The sequence below is a fragment of the Podarcis filfolensis genome (genome assembly GCF_964270895.1).
Source record: "Podarcis filfolensis genome assembly, chromosome: 2".
In the NCBI taxonomy this organism is placed as follows: domain Eukaryota; kingdom Metazoa; phylum Chordata; class Lepidosauria; order Squamata; family Lacertidae; genus Podarcis; species Podarcis filfolensis.
In genome coordinates this window covers 75,448,850-75,458,497 of record NC_139605.1, presented here as the reverse complement: position 1 = coordinate 75,458,497, position 9,648 = coordinate 75,448,850, and the positions used below count along the sequence as shown (strand labels likewise).

The window sequence follows — 9,648 nt, the reverse complement described above, 5'->3', positions numbered from 1 at the left end:
TCACCAATAAGGGAGATCTGCAATGCAGGGCTTTCAGCATCTCTCTAATTTGGATTCATCTATTTATGCAAATTGGGCTCATTGTTTTTGTTACTCAGCTGGCGCTGGCAACTATGTCTCTTTCCTGTTCTCAGAGAGCTGTTAAGATTACTTAAGAGTATAAAACAAACCAGTGTTCACTCCAATGAAATTAAAAATAATCCACTTGAATTATTGCTAAAAATAATTCCTATAGCCGGCAGACAAATCCAAGTAGCTGATCAGAAGCAGGGTATGGGGAGTGTGGGTGGAGAGCATGCTTGCTTGATGCAATCTTCAGAATAAATGCAAATTACAAGTGAAGGCTTAGCAAATTTAAGATGATCAAGGACAGGGTGCGGGTGGAGGGGAAGAAAGCAAAACAATGGGTGCAAAAATATAATATCGAATAACATAATTGAAGATCAATTAGGGTCAGGTGGAATGTGCCCTTGAGAGCAAGCAGCACTGATGCACTAGCAATTAGCCTTGATAATTGGTGGATAATCATGTATTCAGAGGCCCACAGCATCAGAGGAGCATTTCCTATCCCTGTGAGGACTGATTCACGTGATGAGTTCATTGTGTAGGATGCCGAGATTTAAATGAAGGCAAAGCTCCTGTTCCTTGAATAGTCATGTAGAAGCAGTTATGGCTTGTTATGTTGGGGCAAGAAAAACACACCTGAAACTGCCCTCTTCCACACAGCTCTTGAAAGGTAAAGGAACCCTGTCTTTCTTTGCAGTCCACTCATCCTCTTGAAAGGAAGGATTGCAGCCTCATCAGACCAGTCCAGCTGCTTAATGACCCTTTCTAACCCACTGGCATTTTCCACATCTTTGGAAATGAAGCCTGATTAAAGCATGACACATCTCTATTCAGAGTGTGAGGCACGTGCTCAGCTAGACAGATAGGCATGGACAGAAGAAACTTCCTGGTTCTTTTGCTTTATGTAATCAGTGAAGTGCATCCCCAATATATACTCTGCACCCAGGGGAGGGATAGACAGTGACACATACTGAGCCGATATTGCCATCAGAGCTTAAAGCTGTTCGGGTGGATGCCCTTGTTAGAGATTTAGACTGCAATCTTGCACAGAGTAAAATTGTATTGAAATCTATGAGGGATTTCTGCCAGAGTTTAGAACGCTGGTAGTACAAAATCTTGAATGTTTGCTTCAAGCTGCTGTTTTTGTAGTGCCATCAACATGTGCTGCTTTTCTTTCTTTGTTTTTTTAAAATCTAAGATGAGTACAAGTGCCTAATATGTTGGCCAGATTTGTAACAGTGGCAATTCAGCCCTGAAGAAAGCATCCTCTTCAACCATCTCTCCTTTGTGCATTCTGTACCAGACTGAGCTTTCAACGGAGACAGATCCTTGTCACTCTTGTTTGTGTGTGTATATCTGTATCTGTGCATACCCCTCCTAGTTTCAACTCTCTTATAGTATGGTACTGCTACTTAATGCATTTGCTATAATTTAAAGCCAAGTTAAATAAGCATTACACACAATGGGGCATATCTGCTTTATAAACCACTACTGGTAACCAGTGCAGGTATTATTTTTTTCAGATCCATTTTGATATAAAACAAAACAAAACAAGTTAAGCTCTGCATAAACAAAATCACTTTTTGTTCTGCTTTCTTTCTTTGCCTGATGTAATTTAACCTGACAGGAGGAGAAGGTACATACCTTAGGCTTTGTAACAGCCATTATGTTCCTGACCACAATTCTGTGGCAAAAGGTAGAATACTGCTGGGAAGCAAAAATAGTCTGCCGGATGACCACTGTGTCAACAAATCGGTGCAGATCTGCTCAGTGACCTGAATTACCAGTTGGTGATTTGGCACTTCTCATCTGAGTGCTTTTAAAGCACAAATAGATGCTAGGAGATGCAGCCAAACCATCTTTTTAAAAGATTGTTCTTTTTTTATTTCTTCTTTTATCCCTGTCTTGTCATCCCTGATAGCAGAATTTTTTTTCTTACCATTCCAGCTTGGCCTTTTGGCCTTGAACTGAAGCAGGAAGTAATATTTGACTGACATTTGTGGGTGGTTTCCCCCCTCCTCAAATATTCTATATGCAGTTTTGATGTAGCACTTTCCTCTTAAGAACTTCTCAGTACTTAGTCTCTTTGGCTGACTGGTGAGAACAAAAACCCGAAGGATTTTCTTTCTTCTTTTTTTTAAATAATATTTATTAAAGGTTTTTCAAAATTACAAAAAAAGAAAAAACAGAAAAAAGAAACAGACAAAACAGAAAAATAGAAAGAAAAAATACATCCATCATTCTCAAATTTTTAACTTTCATTACCTTCTTTCTTTGACCTCCTCCTCCTCCCCTTTCTTGTATCCTGGTTAATAATTATCACAGCAAATCCTTTCCATAGTTCACAATATTTTGTCCTTACATTATCTTAATCTATTTTCATCTTGTCTTATAACAAAACTTAAAACTTAAATCTTATTTTTACCAACTTCTCATAACCATATCATTAACCTAATTCTTCAAACATTTTTACTAGAACCAAGTAGTTCCATTTCAACATTTTTCTAACATTCATCAATTATTTTAAAACAGTCCTAATGACAAAAGGAAAAAAAAGTAAAACAGTCCAATCTTCATCCAGCGTCCCTTCCTCCTAGGCCCGGATTTTGTCAGTCCTTTTTGTCCCATTAATCTAGCGCATTAACCTGGTATCCTTATGTCCGAGGCCCTCAAGTCTCTTCCATGTCCCCTCCGCAACTCTTCTTCATATTTTCTTTTCACTCGTGGGAACTCCAGCTTAGTAATGTTTTTGACCCTTTTCAGCAGATCAGCCCCATTTCCATAGTCCAGACTAAACTCCATGTGATCTTTAAACACCTGTTTCAGATTCCCTCCAAAATTAAGAGCCCCCACAGCTCCAAACATCTGACGGCCCATTACCAGACTCAGAAAGTCCAAATATCCCTGCATGGGAGGGTCAGTCCAACCCCCCATTTCCAAACCAAACCAAACTTTATCTTTCCAAATCTGGTTTTTTCCAAATTCATTTATCAACTCCAAAGGTTCATAATCCTGCAGGGCCGCAACTCCCTCCATTTCTGGCGCCCAGGATTCAGCAATATCCTCTTCTCTCATCTGTCCTGGGTAGGCTCCATGTAGTTTCCTACTGCCTGTTCAAAATTTCTGGCCGCATTAGTCATCAAATCCGTCTTCTGGCTTAGCTGGTCCAATAGGGCATTTATTTTACAGAAAGCACCCAACCGGGCTTCTGAAAACATTGTCCTACAAGGTCACAAGTCCTTTCCCAAGATTATAATCTGTAACAGCTGCAAGCTCCTGAAGTTGGTTACAATTTCACAGTCTCCCTCTAGGGGGAAAACTTCTGTTTCTTCTTTCTTTTAAGAGCAATAGCAACAAAGTTTCTTTTTTAAGATATTCAGTCAATATTTGTTCCTTTGAAATGCGAAAGGAAACAATGGAATCCCTATGTTACTTTTCTTTTAGCTGTCTGTCAAAAACATTTGTCTCTGGTCAATGAGCTTCAAACGTCAGTCCTGACACTCCGCTCCAGGATCAGGACGGTGGAAAGTTACTTTACTTTAAACTCACTTCTGCAGGTTTAAACAGTCCAAAAAGAGATCCCCCTTCTTCTCCTGCTACCGAAGGGGGGTTCCACGATTTTAAATGATGAAAGCCAATCCTTTAAAAGTAATTTTCTAAGCTCTAGTTTACGTTGTCTTTGCTTTATTCTGACTACAAAGAAACGGAAGGCTGACTTCCTGTTTAGACCTTCCCGTTTCAGTACCAAATTGAAGTAAATTTTGAGTCCAATTCCTCTCTACTGGCCAGACCTTATTTAAAATCCAATTGTTCGAGTTTTAAGTACTCACGGGTGATTTTTTAGATGCCAAATTGTCCCAGGAAAAAGGCAGCGCTCTCCGGCAACGGCTATGCGGCTTCGCTCCACGGAAAAAGCAGTAGACTCACAGCACCGCGCCACATCCCCCTCTTCGCTTCGGAGCCCGTTAATGGGTTCCTTTGCGGGTTGGGGGGGTGCTAAAGGTGCCCGCCGAGTCCCATGGTCACAGGCTTCACCCGCCTGTGATTTTTTAAAGGATCCCCACTTCGCTGTAGCGGAAAAGACCCGTTTCACGCAGAGCTGGTTCCTCCAGTTCAGAGGGAGACCGCCATTGCCGATGGCGCCACCCCGGAAGTCAAAAACCCGAAGGATTTTCACCTGTCAGTCATTTACAGATTTATATGAAAGTTCAAACAGTGTTGAGCTGAAGACTATTTTGTGGGAGTCAGGGTGCATGTGTGCAAACAGAGGATTCTGAATTAATTTAACATATCCCATACTTTATTGTGTTACAAATGTCATTCCACCTTGAACAAGTAATGTAATATCTGCTCTTTCGGTATTTCGTTTGCAAAATGGAAATACTCCACTACGGACCAAGAAATGAGAATATATTCAGAAATGAACAAGTGACTATGCTGCTGCTCTTGTGGCTTGTTGCATGCTTATGAATGAGCAAACACTGGGCTTGTGGCTTGCTGCATGCTTATGAATTAGCAAACACTGGGCCTTTAGACTCAGTCTGATGTCTTATTTTAGTGCCTGCTAGCCATTATAACTCAAAAGCAAGTTTTAAAATGCATGACTATCTTCTTCACCTGTTGATTTTTGTTTGTTTGCTTGCTTTCATTTACAATGTGAAGAGGATCATATGAAACTGGATCATGGGAAAGATCTGTCTGTTCAACTCTATATAGATCTCATTAGGTAGAATAAAGCACCATTTCAGATGGCAGATGCTGAAGTGTGGGGCAAGGTGTGAGGACCAGATATTGGATGATAGAGCTGTGGGTGCAGTGTGGCCTGCCTTGAGCCCTTATCCATGCACTCACTCGTGCTAACTTACTGCCCTTGAGTGTGGGGGGAATTGTTGGGCCATCACCGGTGCCAGAATACAAGTCTGGGTCAGCTTCTGTGTATGGAATGAGAGTGGTGCCATCTTGTATATTTCACTTCAGGCTGCAGAATGTATTTGGACATCCCTGCATTGTTTCATCACTGAAGAGGACTCTCCTGCTTGTAAGCTTATTGCAGTTATCATATGTGAACTGATGATGTAAACCTATCCCACAGCACTGCATCACTACACTCATTACTGGGTACACATGCCAGATTTGAGAGCTGGCTAGTGATACTGAAATGCCTGGACTTAAGAGTTGTTTGTCATTTTTTTTGCCAAGGGAAAAAACCTCATCAATTCTCATTTGCATATGATGCATTATTCTTCCTTTTGCTGAACACTCAAAATGCTCAGTCCTGTTCAGCTATTAAATGTAAATGGTGTGGTTTTATGTTAGTTCCCAGAATATTTATTATGTATAGACAAAGCAAAGGAGCTTCCACATTCCTGGTCATATTACCCATCTTTTATTTTTAGCTTCAGATGATCCCATTGCTACTGGACTCATTTTTTCATGCACACTTCAGCATTTTTATTTCCACTTTCAAAATCATGAACGAAATGTGACATTTTTATTTTAGTTGAAGATTATTTGGGGCAGCTTTCAAGATCCAGAGAGAGTTGTTGCTTTGGGCCTGTACAGCTATACTAATAAACTGTTTTATTACCTTTTCAATAGATTTCCAAAACTGTCTTGCCTATTATTTTCTATGATACTGCTGCTCTACGTGAGAAAGTGTGGCAGGATCTGACCTCTAAATAATCAATTTTTATTTTTGTACTTTTTAAAAAATTGTTTCAATTTTATTGTCATAATTGTTTTTGTGGAGAAAAAACCATTCTGGATATCATCTCTGCAGTTTGTTTGAAGTTTATATGAACAGATTGGGTGAAATTCAGTGTCACACTCTTCCAGTCATTCTGTCTGTGCAAACCAGAGGGAACAATCCCCCTCTATTCTCTCCTTCCTGTGCTGTTCTGAAGGTTCTTTCAACCTCTTCAGAGCCAATTGCAGGGAGTGGAGAGGGGGAAAGCTCCATTGCACACGTAGAAGTCTTTGCGTAGGGCTTTTGTTGACATGACTGGTTAAATTAATCCCGCCCTTAGATTATCCCTTTAAAGCACTGGTTATTCATTGCACCTTTTTGCCTAACATCCATCTACCAGCTCATAGGTGCAATATAAGGAGCTACTTTCACACCAGTGCAAGTAGATAAATAGGTACTGCTGCAGCAGGAAGGTAAACAGCATTTCCAAGCGCTCTGGCTTCCATCACGGTGTCCCGTTATGCCAGAAGCAGTTTAGTCATGCTGGCCACATAACCTGGAAAGCTGTCTGTGGACAAATGCTGGGTCTTGCGGCCTGAAAGCGGAGATGAGTGCCGCACCCCAAAGTCACCTTTGACTGAATTTAACCGGTGTCCAGGGGTCCTTTACATTTACCTACCTTACCATATTAGTGCAAATCAAACACATGTGCAAAAGAGATAAAGGGGTTGTGCTGGAAAGGTGAGGAGAGAGGTTGGTTTAAGCATACATGATGATCTTATGTCAGTATATTGACTAATCAGGAAAGAGACCTTCATAGCTCAGTGAAACTGTTGACAGAGTGTATGGCACTGAAGCAAGATGAGCACCACACCCCACAGTCGCCTTTGACTGGACTTAACCATCCAGGGATCCTTTACCCCCCCTTTTAACTTATAAGGAGCTAAGCAGAAAAAATAAACCTGTTGAGTTTCAGTAAACATAGGTACATAATTACTTGAAGCTATTAGGCTGCCTGCCAACCCTCCTTTTGTCTCATAGTTTTGCACTTGTGAGAGGACAACCATATGAATGAGTAACTCCATGCCTGAATCTGAATGACAACTATTTGGTAACTTAACATCAGGACAAAGAAATTAGATAACATTGCTATAAATTGTTGTGATTTGGATGTTTAATCTGAAATCAATCTAGAATTAAGCTTGTTGGTGTCTCTGGTATTTTCTCTCCCTTACATCACATACATTGGCTTATATTATGGATGCATGTTCTGCACTATTTTATTGGTACTATTGCTGCAGGTTTGTCATGGCCTTTGGCTGCAGCAATAAATTGGTGAACTAGAATTGTGAAAAAAATGACAGCTTCAGAACCCTTTTAAAAATGTTTCTTCAGACTTGCCTGAGAGATACAGCAAGAACCCCAGAAGAGGAGGGCCCCTCCAGGATCATCAGGAAAATTACTGTTGTAGTTAGGGTTAGTTGATAGAGAAGAGCAAGAGGTGCATGCCATTTTTAAGGACTCCACTGATAATTGCATGGTGGTTCTATGTCTTGGTAGTGGAGGAAGCAGCTGAGACCTAATGAATGGAGAGATGAGAGAGAGAGAGAGAGAGAGAGAGAGAGAGAGAGAGAGAGAGAGAGAGGGAAATTGTGCACAGAAGCCATGCCCTGGATAGATAACTTATAATGCTTTTAGTCCATTGTATAATATCTATGAAGTATATATTTTTGGTCCCTTTTTAATATAGTATTTAATTTAACACTCCAGCCCCACCCCTCACACACACATATATATGTTGTGCAATAGCTAATTGAGATTGAGAGGGGAAGACAAAGCAAAGCAGCCATTCTTTGATGCTGTTGTTATTCATTACTTTTCTTACCCCATCTTTCACCATAATGTCCCAGGACATGTTTAGAATAAGTTTGTAACTGGGGCACAAATAAAACAACAACAGCAACAACTTTATTTAAAGGGTAAGTTATATATATACATACATATACATATACAAAATCAAAGCTCAGGGCAAAGAAGTGCATTGAACAGTCTACAACTACATGATGAAGCTTCATATTCTTCACTCCACTTGTTTTGTTTAAACAATTAGTTCAGTTTCATAGGTGATTACCGGGGGGAGGACAGCTACACCATGAGATGCATACATGGCTTTCATGTTTGTGGGGATCATTATGGGCCAACCATGCAATGTAATGCCTCTATAAAATACTGCTTAATAATCCATATAATGTGATCCATGGGATTAAGAATCTTTATGTGATGATATAAAAAAAACACAGATCTGTTGCTACAGCAGGCATTGTTCTTCTGCTTCCCTGAGAGAAGGTTGCCTGAAGATTCTGAAATGACAGATTGAAGAACTATGTGGGTATATCACCAAGTGTCTGTAGTGGATAGTGCAATGCACATTGCTTAGTGGACATTATTTGTCAGCCAGGAGTTGGGGCAAATGAAAGCTGTCATTTGTAAAAATAAATAAATAGTGAGAACAGGAAACCACCTAGTTATGCCTAGTAAACTAATCTAATTATCTAACTGTTGACGTGTGTCCAGCAATAACTTGCATCCTTGCAGTGCACAGATTTGCCAGCTGTATCCTGTCAGTACATTTTGTGCTGCCAGATAAACTTGTGCTATGCCCTGATGTTCCAATGATGGACGGGCTCTGTTCCAGGCAGAAGTTTACTGTTACTGTTATTTGTCTCTTGCTTAAGATGATCATTTTTGCTATTGAGCTAGCTAGGAGATGTAAGTAAGGTGGGGAGGTTTCAACAGCCATTTAAAATGATTGTAGAAAGGAAGTAGGAAATTTTGCTCTGAGAAAATTCTGAAAAAAGAATTTATTATGCCGCTCAATGAAGGCTACTTAGAGGAAAAGAATGACAAAATGGCTGCCTATGTTGTTTCCAATGGAAAATTTGTATCAGTTTCCAAAACTGCTGTTTATATATTACTTCCCCCAAGACTCTGTTTAAATCCTGTATTTATTCAAATGCATAGAATTGTCTACATTTTTTAGAAGTCTAAACTTCAAAAGTCTTCCAAATACCCATATCCTAGGAATCTCATTATATATGATTAGCTACTAAATCCTGTGTACTTTCTGCACATGCTCAGTACTCCTATCCTACACCTGTATTATTTCCTCATCCCCTGGAAGCTCCTATATATCTCAGAACCAATTTTGCACCCATGTGAGCATAAGAAGAGCCCTATCTGTCCAGCATTCTATTCTCACAGTGGCAAACTGCATGCCTATGGGAAACCCACAGACAGAACCTGAGCACAGCACACATCCCTTGTGCAATTCAAGAATTAATTTTTCTGTTACTGATCCCAGTAGGATTGGGACTTGAAATTAAATGTAGTTATAGAGAGGCAAGAGGGACCAGCAAAAAAATACATAGCAGCATATCCCCACTGCAGGGGTAGGTTGGTGTTACCCCATTCTTTGGGTGCAGAATGAGGTTGGTGACAATGATCACTGAGGGTGTGTTTTTTCTGCTCATTATTGTGCTCATCTGATTATGGTGGTGGAGGGCAGAGTGAGTGTTGTGTTGGGAGGTAAATCTGGAAGTATTAAAGAAGTCATTCAAGTTAAACACTACATGAAATTGTTAAGTGAAAGTTCAGAGAGGAAATTCACAGAATTTCACTTCAGAACACATTTACATGGGAGGAAGAAACATGAATCAAGTAGACCTGTGTAGGAACTGGCTGCTAGCAATTCTTAACACTTTAGTGTTGAGATCTACATTTAGCCCCAACCTGAAGAAACCACCAGGTTATTCCCTTGCTGGTAAAGTATCTGCTCACATGCTTACCAGGAGGCTAGACTGCCAACTGCCAACACACACTCTTGAAAAAACTCTCTG

The 9,648-nt window shown here is 40.2% G+C and overlaps 1 protein-coding gene across 4 annotated transcripts in view; it reads left to right on the top strand.

The window, feature by feature from the left end:
- KCNIP1 (potassium voltage-gated channel interacting protein 1) overlaps positions 1–9,648 on the top strand; it is a 556,014-nt gene that overhangs the window by 237,254 nt on the left and 309,112 nt on the right. The window lies entirely within an intron of this gene.